Here is a 15990-nt window from a genome sequence, read left to right on the forward strand (position 1 = left end):
CAAACCTCTCAGAAAATAGGTAATGATTAATTGTTCTCACACAGTTTGCCAACATACCATTTAGAACCAATTGTTGGATGATATTTTAGTTACCAAGCAGCACTGAACATAACAACAGACATCTCTGCTATGTTTTTTTTCCTCATTTTTTATGTGGGCGTTTGTGTCTCCAACATTCTTAAAGTAATCTCTGTGGATGAGCAAATATGAATTCGTTACGGGATATCCACTGAGCTAGGGTTTTTATGTAACTTAGTTCCTATAATTTGGGGGGAAAAGTTATTCTCATCTCTATTTTCAGGTAAGAAGACTGAGTCTCAAAAAGGATAAATAATTTGCACCAAGGGCAGAAATCTAGTGAATGGTGGGACTGTATGGAACATATTATTCCCACTTCTATTTTGTTCCAAAGTCTTTGCGCTTTTTATTACATCTTGCTCTTATCCCTCTCACTTGCAGTGCTGCTGTATGCCCTTGTGCCTTGCTGAACTTAGCTCTAGTATGTACATACCCAGAATCAGTGTCATGACTGCTAGGAAATTGCTCAATACTTTTCAGACTTGTTCAGGCAAAATTTCCCATCCTAATTAGATTTGAAGTTCCTCATGCTATAAAGCAGAGCTGAAACACTGTACAGCAGAGCTCTGCTTGTTTATTGTTCGGTTAAACTGCTAGATCTTGACTACATTTTTTTTTTCAAATGTCAACCCCTTATTAAATTGATGGAGGCAAGGGGACAAGTCGGACCGATGTGTTTCTATTTTTTATGTTCAGTTTCCTTCATTTGCTTGAGAAATGTTCACGATTCAAAATCTGTGAAGTTTTCAACAATCCAGTTTTCACTCGTTTCTTTGGCCAAACTAAAAATAATAAACATTGATGGGGTGTCTGGGTGGCTCAGTCGGTTAAGCGTCCAACTTCAGCTCAGGTCATGATCTCACGGTTTGTGAGTTCAAGCCCCGCATCAGGCTCTGTGCTGAAAGCTCGGAGATTCTGTGTCTCCTTCTCTCTTTGCACCCCCTCCTCTTTGCCCGCCCCCCACTCGTGCTCTGTGTCTGAAAAATGAATAAGCCTTAAAAATTTTTAAAAATGGCAAACATTGAAAATGACTTCGACTCCTCTACAGGTATTTTTTTCTATTTCCTCTTCTGCTTCTCTTCTTTTTGTTTTCTCCCTGTAACTGACTTTTTCTCTTACATCACAGTCATCCTTTTCAGAAAATAAAGATATGCAATGTGGAATTTATTCAGGTCTGAGGTTAAAATTGAAGCAGAATTATATATGTATATATAATGTATTATAATATACATATACAAATTCAAAGCATGTTTCCAAGAACCTTGATAACTTTAATGTGCTTTTGAAAAGTGAGCACTTCTTTGTCTCCACCAAAGCAAATGTGGAAATCTAGAACTAAATCTCTATCTATGGGTAAATCATAAGGCTGGAGGGGGTATTTAATATTCCTTAGGGCAGCATTTCTCAAAGTGTGGTCTCAATCCCCTATGTTAGATCTGTCTAGGAGAGGTTATTGGTCCCTATTCCAGACCAACTGAATCAGAATCTTTTGGAAGAGAATCATGGAATCTACTTTTAACGTGCCCCTGTGTTGATTCTTTAACAAACTTAAATTTGAGGACTTCTTCCCTATGGCATAGCTCTAATGACTCCCACCCTCAAGCGAGAATCACATTTATAAAATTCCAAGGAGCTTGAATCCATTTATACTTGGTCATCTATCCTTCCTTCATTTCCTCCCTCCATCTTTCCTCCCACTTCCCCCTCCTTTCTTTTCTTCTTTTCCATATACATTGGTAGATAGATATGTAGATGTCCGAGAGAGAGAAAGAATACCCATTATCTGTTATCAGATAACACAAATATGAAACGTAATGATACCTCTTGCCCCACTTTAAGTAGAAAAGGATCTTCCACATTCTTATACTCAGCAATCCCTAGGTACAGCTAAGACTTTGCTTCTTTATGCGGTTGTTCCTTGTCTTAGTGGTTCTTCACTTAATCTCCTCTCAAGATCTTTTTGTCCTTCAGTTGATAAATGCCAATATTGCTGCACAGAGGTATAAAGTGCATAGGACCATGATGAAGAGACATATTGGTCCCAACGCTGTATCTTTTATCGGGGCATATTATAACGGGCCTAACTACATTTTCTCATCATTTGATACCCAAGTCTTTTTATCTGCCTTCATACTCAGCTAGACATAGACTCCATGGCTGGCGAGGATAAAGATTACCTATGCGATGACCTTCAGTCTTCCGAGAGGTAACCCTGTTCACTCCCACACACACGTATGCACACACAATTTGGGCTAAATATCAATAGCTCTTCAGAGACACAGCTTAGACACTATTTGCCCCGTGAAATTTTCCCAAATCACCAAATCTAAAGGAGTTTTACCTCTTATGGTTTGTGCGCTGCATATTGCCACTAAGCACACTATGTCAGTATCTTTTCTGGTCTCTTAGTCCACACTTCAAACATTTTAAGAACTGAAATTAGTTTTTATAATATCATCAGGCCCCAAAACAGTTCCTAATTCACAGTAGGTACTCATTGAAATCTCCTGAATAAATGATTAAAAGTACAATTATTTACCATAAAAGCAAGTTTGTGTAGGCATAAGTATAGCTATTACTCTTTGACAACAGGAAATTATTTTTGAATGCCATAGGTGTTCAATAAATATATGTTCAATAACTATTAAGCCAATAAACACATTGTTCAGAAGTGTAGCTAAATTCATTTTACCATGGGGGTCGTTACATTCTATTAAACACACCAACCCTATTAAAGGCATGCACTTACACACGTTCACACCTGTGTATTTTCTTATAATACTTTATTGGGAAATAGCTTGCATTTAATTTCCGTCTTTGCAAACTGAGAAGAGAGAAAATATCTTATATATAAGTAGCTGCCTAGTAAATGCCATGCGGGATGATTCCACTGCAGTGTGGAATCTGATCTCTAATGTGTGTGTGTGTGTGTGTGTGTGTGTGTGTGTGTGTGTATACATACCTATGTCTAAGTAATTTAAAAAAAAATTTTTTTCAACGTATTTATTTATTTTTGGGACAGAGAGAGACAGAGCATGAGCGGGGGAGGGGCAGAGAGAGAGGGAGACACAGAATCGGAAACAGGCTCCAGGCTCCGAGCCATCAGCCCAGAGCCTGACGCGGGGCTCGAACTCACGGACCGCGAGATCGTGACCTGGCTGAAGTCGGACGCTTAACCGACTGCGCCACCCAGGCGCCCCTGTCTAAGTAATTTTAAAAGACATATTTCTGCATGCATATGTATCTATGAATGTACATATGTTCATGTATATGTGTATATGTGCGTGTATCCATATAGTTTCCCAAACTATGTAGTTTATGGATATAAATAGAGAAAGGAGAGAAAAGGAGCTATCTAGTTTTCAGGAACTACAGGAGATTTAAGCAAACTGACATTTCTGTGTAGTAGCAAAATGATTTTTTTTGTTTAGAACTACTACAGGACTGGCCATAAGAAGTAATGTTACAGAGTAGTTATTAACACATATGTATTGTCAAAATTTTGTCTCTTTTCCTTTCCTTTTAGTTTCTTCGGCTGTTTTACTTCTTTCCCCTTACTTGCTGCTCCCCTTGTTTTTTAAACAACTCTTCACCTCAAATAGATACACAAAAAGCATATTGAGAAGGAACAATGACTAAATCGTGTGCCTTTGGTGAGGTTCCATATAAACGGCTCTGGTCAAAGGATGCTTGCTAGAATTCAGAAGGGAGCTTGCGTTTACCATATCTTCCTTATCACTATATTCTCAGGCAGAGGAGTCAATAGAGGTACCGTATCTACATCTACAGAAAACACAATCCTGTCCCAACTCCTGAAGCTTCTTGCTGGGCTAAGCCACATGCTATCCAAGATTTGATTGGTCGCAAGTAAACAAAGGCGCGAAGATTCCTGACATTGGAAAATGCATTTGGAAATTTCCATCCAATACTCATCCTCTCTGTGGCAGACACCTGTCTTTGAGCTAAGGAGGGGAGGGGTGCCAGGATTTTATTCTCTAGGACTGCACCTTAATTGTTCCTTGTAACCTATGAAGGGAAATGAGTCAAGGTCGTGAACTAGTAACAGCAATCTCTGCTGTGTGTTCTACTCTGTGTCAGCTAATGGGATCTCACCTGATGGAATAGATACAGAGGTATGATTTGGTGCTTCTGACTCAGGGGGATCTGCTCATTGTAGAAAAAGAAAGGCTGCTTGCTTCATTTTGCAGGTTATCACTCTCAGCCTTGATATGCTTGGCATCTGTGTCCTCCTGAAATTGTCTTATTACCTTGTGAATGGGCACCATGCCATGCTAGCAGATGGGCATAAAGAATGCCAGAAACCTGGGCTGTGTATCATTTTTGAGTACTAGTGTCCAGAAATCTATGACATTTTAAATGCAGCTTTTGAGCTTGAAGCACACTTGGAGAGAACGTTAGCACACTCAGGGGCTTGTCAGATAATAGACAGTACTCTAATATGCTGAAGGTGGGGATATTATGAGAAGGGCAGGTCCAGATCCTGTACTTCTCTCTCTTGATCTTTCTAACACCATCAGGATGTCGTATTTAATTACTGGAAATTTGTTCTAAGAAACACCTAGGGCCATGTCTCAGGTGGCAAGACACTGGAGAAACACCATGGGCTTTGTTGACCACCGACAATTTACTTAACCTCTCTAAGCCTAAGTTTTATCATTTAGAAGAAGTGAATTCAGATAACAAATTATAGAGTGTTAGGTATTTGTATACGTACCTCACAGAGTCCTTGTGCAAATGAAATGTGGCAGTGCTTAAGAAAATGCTCTGTGGCTTGCACAGTACCGTTCAAATATTAGTTATGAGGGCTTTTTTTTTTTTTTCCTTTGACCTGTCAGTAACCTGGCTAACTTTCTTATTGCTGATCGCAGTTCTGAGGAAGAGAATGTCACGATTGCATTTGGACATCAGAGGTTCTTGCCACTGAGTTGCAGACGAGAGGTTAATAATGAGCTATGTTTTGACAAAAACAGTTTTTCCTAGAATGGAAAGGGCTAGGTCTCCATGAAATCTTCACTGGGCAGACTAGCAGCAGGGCAATTTGTAGACCACATTTATGCCACCCAAGAAAAGAGGCGACCTGAGAAACGTTCTGGTGACTTTTAGGCATTATAGACAGCTGATCTAGTCCCCGTGGATCCCAAAGTGAAAATCTGGGTGTAAATCATTGAGAGCAGCATCCAATGCGGGTCAGTGCCAGTTGACTAGTTGCTCAGCTCTTTGCTTCATATTGGTTTTGGCCTTTTGTGCCCAGATTCCTGACGATGTTCCATTTGACTTATAGTTTTTGTGTTTAATATAATTTACTCAGTATATTAACATAGATGAGAACGATATCATTGCACAACATGGATCATAGATCTTGCATGATAGGAAGCAAAAAATTACTACCTCTACCAAGCTCTGCGATCTGAGGTTGAGAGAATTTGGCACTAGCTTCCCAGCCAGCCCTTTTTTGGAATGTGCTTTGGTGATTGATTTTTGTAGACTGGATTCGTCTTTTCTTCTGCCAGTGAGCCAGTTTTGTGTGTGTTGAGTGAGGGGGAGGAGATAAACAATGAAGGGCCTCCCCCACAAACTTTTGTGAGTGAATATAATGTGAAAAAGTGATTTCTTATTAGTGGAACTCATCTCAATGTGAAGTTCATTTATGACCAATGACACTGAAAAATTGGTACATACTTAAGAAAAAACAAAACTGGGGCGCCTGGGTGGCTCGGTCAGTTGAGTGTCCGACTTCGGCTCAGGTCGTGATCTCGCGGTCCGTGAGTTCGAGCCCTGCGTGGGGCTCTGTGCTGACAGCTCAGAGCCTGGAGCCTGGTTCAGATTCTGTGTCTCCCTCTCTCTCTGCCCCTGCCCAGCTCATGCTCTGTTTCTCTCTCTGTCTGTCAAAAATAAATAAAACATTAAAAAAATTTTTTAAATAAAAAAAGAAAAAAAAACAAAATTCTTAACAAGATCTTATATAGCCGTTTTCTTTTCTAAGATTTTTCTCATTTTTTATTTTACATACCAATTTAAACATTTTTTTAAAGTTCATATGTTTATTTTGAGATAAAAAAGAGAGAGAGAGAGAGAGAGAGAGAGAGAGAGAGTGGGAGGGGCAGAGAGAGAGGGTGAGAGAGAGAATCCCAAGCAGGCTCTGTACTGGCAGATGTGGGGCTTGAACTCATGAGCCATGAGACCATGACCTGAACTGAAACCGAATTGGATGCCTAACTAATTGAGCCACTCAGGCGCCCCTATATACCAGTTTAAATGTACGGTGTTGCCCTTTCAGCTTTACGAAGTGTTCATGTCTGAGCAGACACAGTAGTGAAAAGAAAAATCCATATTTTAAGTTCACCTCTATTTACTCTGAGTACATTTTCAGCTGGTAAACTACCAATGGCTAATCCGAGACCAGGGAATCCAAATGGTGATTATGTTCAAATGAAATTGTTTCTTAAATTCATTATCTTCCTTTAAAATTTTTCCAACAATATTTTTAGAAAAATACATTCACTAGGGTAATAGGGTGGATTTCGTATTGAAACAATACAGCTCTCCTTTTAGGGAACTAATTAGATTGGAGAATAAAAATGATATTAATTATTGAATTAGTGTTAACTTCTTAAGTTTAGGAAAAATTTAAATATGCCTTAAGTAAAACAGCACTGATTAATATTTCAGAAGTATTATTATGACAGGAATAAAAATAAATGATATTAAAACTATACAAGTAGAGGATAGTTTCAATGCAACTGACATCACGTATCAATTTTCTGTCTGGTTTGACACATTAATTGTCTTTTTACCACTAAGAATTCCCTCGGGAAAGTGTAACAACAATAACAAAAATAATAAAAAATTTAAATATGCCCAAATCATTCGTACAGTCTGAGCAATGAGCTTTTTATGTGTCTGACTACTTATGAAATGCTAGAAAACTCTGCAGATCTGGGGAGAGGAAAGCATTTGTTTCTTTCTCTAAGCCTACTGCCATCTCATTTAGCTGTTTTGACATTATCTACATATGGACATAACCATTACCAATATCTTTCTAACTGTTGTAATAACACATTCTTGTTATTTTAATGTCTCTCGATTGGTGGGTCAGTGTAAGTGATTAGAATAGCGTAAGTGTATGTGGACTTAATACTGTAATTTCATTGTAAATATTGAGTAGTATACTTCCATATAGACAATAAGTCTCTGCTGGCTGTACTTTTCCAGGCAGTAGATGAACTCTGACACTTGTCCATCAACCCCTACCTAGTAATTTCTTGTGATTCCGAAATGAAACAACTTTTTTAGAACAGTCTTTTTTTAAATTTTATTAGTATAATAAATAGCACTAAATAGCACTCCTTCACTAAGTATAGGCAGGTTGAATGAAAATATTAGTGGCTGATATTTACAGAGTGTTTTAGGGTTTACAAAGCCCTTTCATCTACCTTATTTTATTGAAAAAGGGACTTGGGACTCAAGGGAGTTAAATGATTTGTCTAAGATCCCATAGCGTGGTGGGTGGTACCGGGTAGATAGGCTTCCTCTGACCCTAAACCTCAGGCCTTTTCCAGTGCTACACCATTTTCCCTGCAGAGTGCTCAAGAGTAAGGGTGTTTGGGTCAGAGGATCTGGGTGTGAATTCTGACACGTAGATTAACCTTGGGCATGACGTTCAACATCTTAGTCCCTCTAAGTGGGGAAACTCTCCGTCACACTTTACACAGTTATGAGGAGGAAACAAAACACATTACTGTATTGCTTCTAGCACAGTGCCTGGCATATTGTAATCATTACATAAATATGGGTTACGGTTAACATGGAAAATCAAGCACTTGCTTAGGTTTACTAGCCATTGTGTGTATATTTGTGTTTTGGCTTTCCTCAAGGCTTTCAAGTTTCTCAAGAGAAATAACGTTCAATTCATTTATATTCTCTGTGGATGCTAGAAAAATGCTCTTGTAATGAATGTGGCAGTTGCATGATGCTAGATAAAGCTTTTGGAATGGATGTTGAAATGAATGAAAACAAAATGTTTCAATATGGCACTTAATTAAACTATTGGAAGTAATTGGAACTCATTCTAAGCATCTATTCTAGAGAATATGAATAACTAAAAATCTGAATTTTTGTCACCGTAGTCCAATTGGTAGTTGTGCCTTCTGAATTAGGATGCCAAAACTTTAATTTAGTTTATTCACTGATACAGAAACTCTCTGCCTTCACATATAATCATTTTAATTTTTGCATATCTAGGCTTTTCATGTTTTGGCAGTTCTTTCAGACAAATATTCATATGCACCATTGAAACCACAATATGTAATATCTAATTGAGTTTACCAAACAGTTAGATCTGATTGTTTATAGGTCTTTCACATTTGGTAACATATTTTGTCATCGGCATGGAATCAAACACACGTCTAAAAATCTTTGACCCACTTTTTTTTTAAAAGACTTTTTGTCATATAAGGTAAGCAAAGTTAAAACATAACTTCCTCTAAAGATTTGAAGCTGTTCCATCTGGAAGTGGAAGAAAGAAAAAAAACAACAACAACAATATACAATGTATATGTAGCAAATAGGACAGAGTACAAAATGCTAAACACACTTTGGTTAAATTTCAGATTAATAAAGTATATTATTTCTGGGGCAGCCGTAGCATTTGACTTCCTTTTCTATTGTTAAATATGAGAATAAAAGCTTTATCTGTTAAGAGTTCATCAACATCACTGCCTCTCCTCTCTGTGAAGCTCTGTGCCCTTGCTGGAGGGAGGGCTGTGATATAATAGGGAATAATGACATCAGCTGAGGTAGGAAAAGCAGGAGCAACCCACTCCGAAGCAACCAAGAGCTTGTTTTCAGGCAAATGTTCTTGGCAACAACAGAAAGGGTGTGATAACAAATGACAACATACGTTCTTTTCAGACTTCGTCCTGCTTTAACAATGGTTTTGGCAAGAAGAAAAACATTGAGATTAACACAAAAATATTAATTCAAATAGAATGAAAAAAATATTTTAAATGGCCAGGTCTTTGTAACCTATCAGAGTGACTCTTTAACTCTTAGAGAACAAACTGAAGGTTTGGGGGGAGGGAAGGAGGGAGAGAGATGAGTGAGGGAGGGGCCAGATGGGTGATGGGTATTGAGGAAGGCACTTGTGATGAGCACTGGGTGTTGCGTGTAAGTGGTGAATCACCGAATTCTACTCCTGAAACCAATACTGCACTGCGTGTTAAAAAACTAGAATTTAAATACAAATTTGAAAAGAAAACAAAAACAAAAACAAGAAGTCTCTAAGAGGCTACTTTCCTGGTGGCTTCTGGAATCACTAAGAATCATTCCAAACTCTATTGTCTTTCTAAGAATCAAAATCATTAGACAGCTGAAGAAACCAACGTGAGCAAGGCCCATCAAGCTGGGATGACACCAGTCTTCAGAGCCTTGAAGTCCAGACCAGGCTCTTGTCAATGGCACAGTTGGCCGTGAAGCCCCAGTTGAGGAGTATATGACAGTTTCTTCTTCATTCCTAAAGGCAGGAAGCTTCTGGGCGTCAAACCATGTTCATTTATCTAAGCTAGATTTCAGAGGGTTGATCTTCCAGGTTGTCTTCTGGTTAGAACAGCTCCTAATTTACCATACCTTGGGGGAAAATTCTACCTACGCACAGCTCTTCAAGCTCCACAGATGAAGGTTTCTTGCACATGCTAACACGCATATAGAGACGCACATATATATGCATATGTAAAGATCTACTATTTTTAGTTCATTTATATAATCTACTGAATATATGTGAAGTACCGGAAGCTAGGGTGACTGCAAAAGAATACGAGACAAGCCTTACTTCGAATGAGCCCACATATAACCAAAGAGAGGATTGGAGATTTTAGAAAGTAAGCCCATCTAGTCCTGCTGTGTCACAGATGAGCCCGAGACTCAAAAAGGTTGAATAACTACGCCACACAAATTAGCAGGAGATGTGGGCCCCAGTCTCTAATAATGGCAACAGTGATACCTTCAGTGAATCAGATTATGCCCACTGATGCAATTGCTCTAATTCTAACTGGGCCCTCACCCATTGCTAAGTAGTTTGCATGCATTGTCTCATTTAATGACCCAGCAGGGTCAGCACTGCCGCTGTCCCCATTTTATGGGTCACACTGCTAGCAATGGCAGAGCCAGAGTTTGAATTCAGTGTTGTTCAATCTGGTATCATGTACTCTCAACCAAGGAGCATTCCATATGGGGTGCCCTTTGCTTTACATGCTTGTGAAGAAAGAAAACCCCCGCAAGTCAGTATATACTGAAATGCTGAGAATAACCTAATCAAGTTCCAAAGCCAGGATAGAGATCAGAGTTGCGGTGAGTGGTCAGAAGGAGTACAGACCTGGCTTGTTTCTCTGTACAGAGTGCATGAGTAAAGTTGCAGAGGGGTGCTGTGGGGAAGAGGGTGTGAGGAGCCTGGCTTTATTGAAAGGGGTGTGTTGTGGGATAGCTAGACCGTAGGGATTAATGTGGGCTTCTGGCACTCTCGAGATGACTAACCACTTTTTAAAGTTATTGTTACTCGTGCAGATTTGCCCGCTTTTAAAAATTAAGGCAAAGGGTCGCCTGGGTGGCTCAGTCCGTTGAGCGTCCGACTTCTGCTCAGGTCGTGATCTCATGGTTTGTGAGATCGAGCCCCGCGTCGGGCTCTCTGCTGACAGCTCGGAGCCTGGAGCCTGCTTCGGATTCTGTGTCTCCCTCTCTCTCTGCCCCTAACCCACTCGCATTCTGTCTCTGTCTCTTTCAAAAATAAATAAACATTAAAAATTTTTTTAAAAAGTTAAGGCGCGTATCTCCTTACCTGGTGTTCTAACTGTTCTTAATGTAGATATTAACTTGCTAACTCACAGAAGCAAGATGCAAGGAAGGGTTATTCCAGAACTTAATGTATTGTATTGCATTGCATGATGTGACAGGGCATAATGGCATGTTTTGTTTCTCATCCTAAAAATAACAAATCAGCAAATGGTCTCCCTCCCAGGCTCTGCCTTCACAGACTGTTTTGGGTGACTCTGCATTTGCTTTTGAGAATTAGATGATTACGAATTGATCAATGGAAGGGAGTAGGGCATGTAGATGGTGTTGGAGGAGCAGAAGAATAGGGAAGGAACGGTACAGGATAATTAAGCTCCATATTTCTATTCACCTTAGGTATCTTAGACCTATTTAATTGACCTACTCTACTGCAGAGAAAACATGGACAGTAGTAGAGGCACAAATTTTACCCAGTCGTGCTATGCTTTCGTTAAAACAAGATGAACCAGAGCACAAAAAACTTGCAGTATCTAAAAATATTGGCACATTTGCTGTCACTGATAGGGAGCCCAAACGTATAGCTCTGCACCACTGGTTTAAAATAATACCTTAAGTACGGAAGGCTCCCTTGTCTCTTCTTAAGCTAAGTGACTCGTTGAACACGAGTATGGCCAATAAAATCACAACACGGGAAAACAGTTTTCAGAAGCGCGTGTGATTTTTCTATCACCCGTCGGACACGGTGAGTCTTAATGACTTTCTCTGTCACCCTGATGGGCATTTCTGTGTGTTTCAGCAAGTCAACTACTTCCGGCGTATCCTGTTGGGCCCATTATCGTTCACCTGAAGACAATGTAAACTCAAGGGAAGGTAGAACGAGTCAGCTCGTGAATCCCCTCTGAGAATCAAAGGAGGGGGCTTGGAGTTGTTTTTCATAGAGAAGCTAATTTTGCCATTGACCACTTGACCATCCAACTATATGTAATATGGCCCTGGCTTCAGTACTAAATTGCATACTTAGTGGTGCATATATGACAGGAAGGCTCGTGCAATTAATTTCTATGCTTTTCTTTTTGTCTTGGAAGGCATTTTCTTTTTTTCACAGGCGCAGCCCTCATGTGGGGGGAAGGGTATTTGATGCTCACTGTCAGGATGTTCAAATGATGAAAATATCATCTTTGATATGCTCCACTGAAAATGTCTTGTACGTGGAGTAGAGATGCATTTCCCTGGAGAAGGGTGTCCTGTATTATAGAGCAGGTAAACAGGCGGGGGTGGAGGCACTTCACTGAAAATCTCCTGCAGCCCCACGTTAATATGCTGAGACTTGAATCTGATGCTTCCCAAACAGCATAGATGGTGTCCCTCGCTTAGATTCTGCTGCTGACAGGCCGCGAGCTAGAAGGTGATTCTTGCTAGACTCTGCAGTTTTCTGGCTTTCCTTGTTTGACAGAATCCAATTCTCGTGACCTTCGGACATGGAGCAGAACTCATAGCTTCCACCTGGCCTACCCAAGTAAGTAAAGTTATGCTCCTAGAATACCGCTGCCATGGTTAGTTTAATTTTAATTTATTGCCGAGATGGTTTTATGCATATGACTTTATAACTGTGCACGCACCCTGAGACCTCTGAAGGTCAAATAAATAATAAATGCTCATTAAGAGCTTGGTGGTTTTGCTGCAACTGGCCAACAAAGGTGTCATTGGGGATACTTTCATGTGGACAAATAGCGTCGAAGTCAAGTAGGACCTCGGGTGAAGCTATTACAGTGTTTGGCTTTGCTGCCGTAGGAAATTATATGGCAGCAATGCCTATTCGGTCATTGAAATAGTCGGGCAGTTTAAAACTGGGAGTTACTATTTGTGTTTAATCTATCTTTAATCTATCTATGTTTAATCTCTCTTCCCTTTAAACTATTGGATTCTTTTCTGGATATTCTTCTTTGCTGTGGGTGTATGTTATGTATGTGTTGTGTGTGTGGTGTGTGTGGGTCTGTGTGTATCTACACCGGGGAATGGGAGTGGAGGTGTGAAGTGGGGAGGGAAAGAATATGAAGCTTCACACTTCTTTTTTTTTTTTAATTTTTTTTTTACTGTTTATTTATTTTTGAGAGATAGAGAGCGGGGGAGGAGCAGAGAGAGAGGGAGACACAGAATCCGAAGCAGGCTCCAGGCTCTGTCAGCGTAGAGCCCGACGCGGGGCTCGAACTCACAAACCGTGAGATCACGACCTGAGCCGAAGCCGGAGGCTCCAACGACTAGAGCCACCCAGGTGCCCCCGAAGTTTCACACTTCTTGAATTTCGAGGTGGCATGAATTTTTACCTGATTTTTATCTGCATGTGAGGCGCAGAACCGGCTGTCAAGGTGACCCCAGGCTGCAGCTGCAGAATTCCTGCCATGGAAACCCTGGCATCTAGATGTTGTGTGTTCGGAGCCCTTCAGAGCAGACCTGTGGCCCCATCTCTGCTCTGTTGTCTCTTTCTCCATATCCCTTGGGTCAATGTGGACTCGTCTCCCTGTCCTGGGGACGCAGAAGTGGAGCCGGGAGAATGTGCTCAGCGTGCCCAGCTCCTCCTTCCTGAAAAAATGCTGAATCATTGCACGTTTGAACATGGTAAGATTTAATTACCTGAAAGAAAAAGAAAGTAACAAGACATCTGAAAATTTCCGATGATAGCACTCATATAATCTTCTCAAACAACATAACCTATTAATGCGGTAGGAAATGCTGCTTTATAAACTTCAGCGTTATCCTAGTTTGCAAGCATGCTCTCTTTCCCATTCAATCATTAGACATATTTATGATCTAATTGTGCACATACATTCTAGTCCTTACCCTAAACATATTTATAAGAAAGAAAGGAAATCTAAAATTGGAACTGATTCTATTGTATCATTGTCTTTTTTTTTTTTTTTTATATCAGTGTCTTAAAAGCAACCATAATCTCTTTGGGATCTCAGTTTTCCAGAAAAAAAAAAACCAAAACACAACACAAACAAACCAAAAACAAAAACAAAAACAAAAAAACAGAGAAACAGATTCTAGTTTTTGATTTTAATAATATGGAATTCTTCTTGACGGAGAAAAATAACCCTCACAGATTATTTGATCCTATATTTCTTAGATGTGTCTAAGTCTTCCTTTTCTGCTCTAAGAAATTTGTTCATGTCAAAAGTTGAATTCAAATGGTGATGCCCTGAAAATTGAAATCTCTCTCTCATTCCTAAATGAAATCTTTTGCTCTCATCTGGCTCCAGAGCCAGTTTTGGATTGGAGCTGCAATGGTGGAGCAGATAAAGTATGGAAAAAGAGTGGGAAATAAGGGGGAACATTCCTAAGACCCTTCTTTGTAAGTCTTTCCAGGGACTCTGCCTGAAGATGTGATAATGTTCTTTCCCAAAGTATCGGGATTAGTTTTTACCCATCCCAAGATCCTGTCTTTTTTGTGTGTGTTTTAGAGTTTGTCTTGATGGTGGCTTTTTTTTTTTTTAGAATTTTTAAAAAGTTTTTATTTAAATTCCATTCATTAACATACAGTCTAATATTTATTTCAGCTGTACAGTACAGTGATTCAACACTTCCGTACATCAGCCGGTGCTCATCACAAGTGTTCTCCTTAATCCCCATCCCCCATATTTCACCCATTTCCCCCCTCCCCCACCTCCCTTCTGGTGAGATGGTGACAAATGTAAACAACGTTTTTTAAGTTTATTTCTTTATTTTGAGAGAGGCAGAGAGAGCATGAGCAGGGGAGGGGCAGAGAGAGAGGGAAAGAGAGAGAACCCCAAGCAGGCTCCATGCTGCCAGCGCAGAGCCTGACATGGGGCTTGAACTCACGAAAACGTGGGATCATGAACCGAGCCTAAACCAAGAGTCAGAGGCTTAACTGACTGAGCCACTCAGGCACCCCGATGGTGACAAATTTAATGTTTTTCTATGGACCAAAAGACCACCATTATCTGAATTTGAATTATTAACTTTCCTTATAAGTTTTGTAAGCTAAACTTAAATATAGAATTATTTTAGTTCAGTCCATTCCATATGGCCCTACTGCCTTTAAAGTAGTTGTGATAATGTGTAGAATCTATAGTAATTGGTATATAGTTGTTAACAAGGTGATATTTTTCAGCCATATTCAAGGTGTCGTTTTAGATTCATGGGCTTCCTGATACCTAGACAAGCATATCCAGGCCAAGAAAATGCAAAGTCAAAAATAAATGCAAACCAGCATTCGTGAACAACATTGGGAACGCTAGGCACTCTGTCAGGTCTTTGACATGCATTGTCTCATTTTTTTCCTCATGGCCATTGCATGAAGGAAATATTAAAATTTACCCAGTTGACAGATCAGAAGACTGAGGCTGAGAGAGTAACAGACCCAAGGCAAGTAGAGGGGCTGAGATTTCACAGAGGTCTATCTGACCACAAAGTCTGTGCCCTGAACTACAAAGCTTCCACATCTGTCAATCTCAGCATTGGTAAAGAGTGAAAAGGGATGGCATGCATTAAAAGCAAAAAGCATTTTCTCCTTCTTAAAGAAAAGCAGTAAAGAAACTTCAGTGTAAAAGGGTAGGGGACCACATATTTCCGCCAGGCAATCCCTCTCCTGTGAATTTAGATCCAATCCACTATCAATATTTTCTGGCAATATTTCTTTCCTTTTACCGCTACATCATTCATAAGGTTCAGTGTTTCCAGAACTATAACACGCCAATCCTTACCATGCTTTCTCAGCACTATTTGTATTTTAAATTACTGGAACCATTGTAGCCAATCACATTAGAAGACAGACACTGTTGTTAATTCCAGGCAATATGTGGAGGGGGTAAAAACCTGCTACCCAACCATTTCCCAGATGTTTGTCAGACTCGTCTATTTTTTCTAACTCGCATGCAAACAGGGAGACCCAGAAAAATCTGTCTTTTTCCTTTGGTATTGACCAAGTTCTAGGAAAAAAGTGTTTTCCTAAACAACAACAAAAATACTATTGAGTGCTTGTAGTTCAATCTATCATATATTTATTTGTAGCTTTTCTGAAATGTGTCCCTTTTGTGTGGGACTTTTGACTTGATTGCTTTTTTTTTTTTTAAGCAGCACTGCTCAGCA

The sequence above is a fragment of the Puma concolor genome, chromosome C1 (genome assembly GCF_028749965.1).
Source record: "Puma concolor isolate L17-30 chromosome C1, mPumCon1.1.hap2, whole genome shotgun sequence".
NCBI classification, from domain to species: Eukaryota; Metazoa; Chordata; class Mammalia; order Carnivora; family Felidae; genus Puma; species Puma concolor.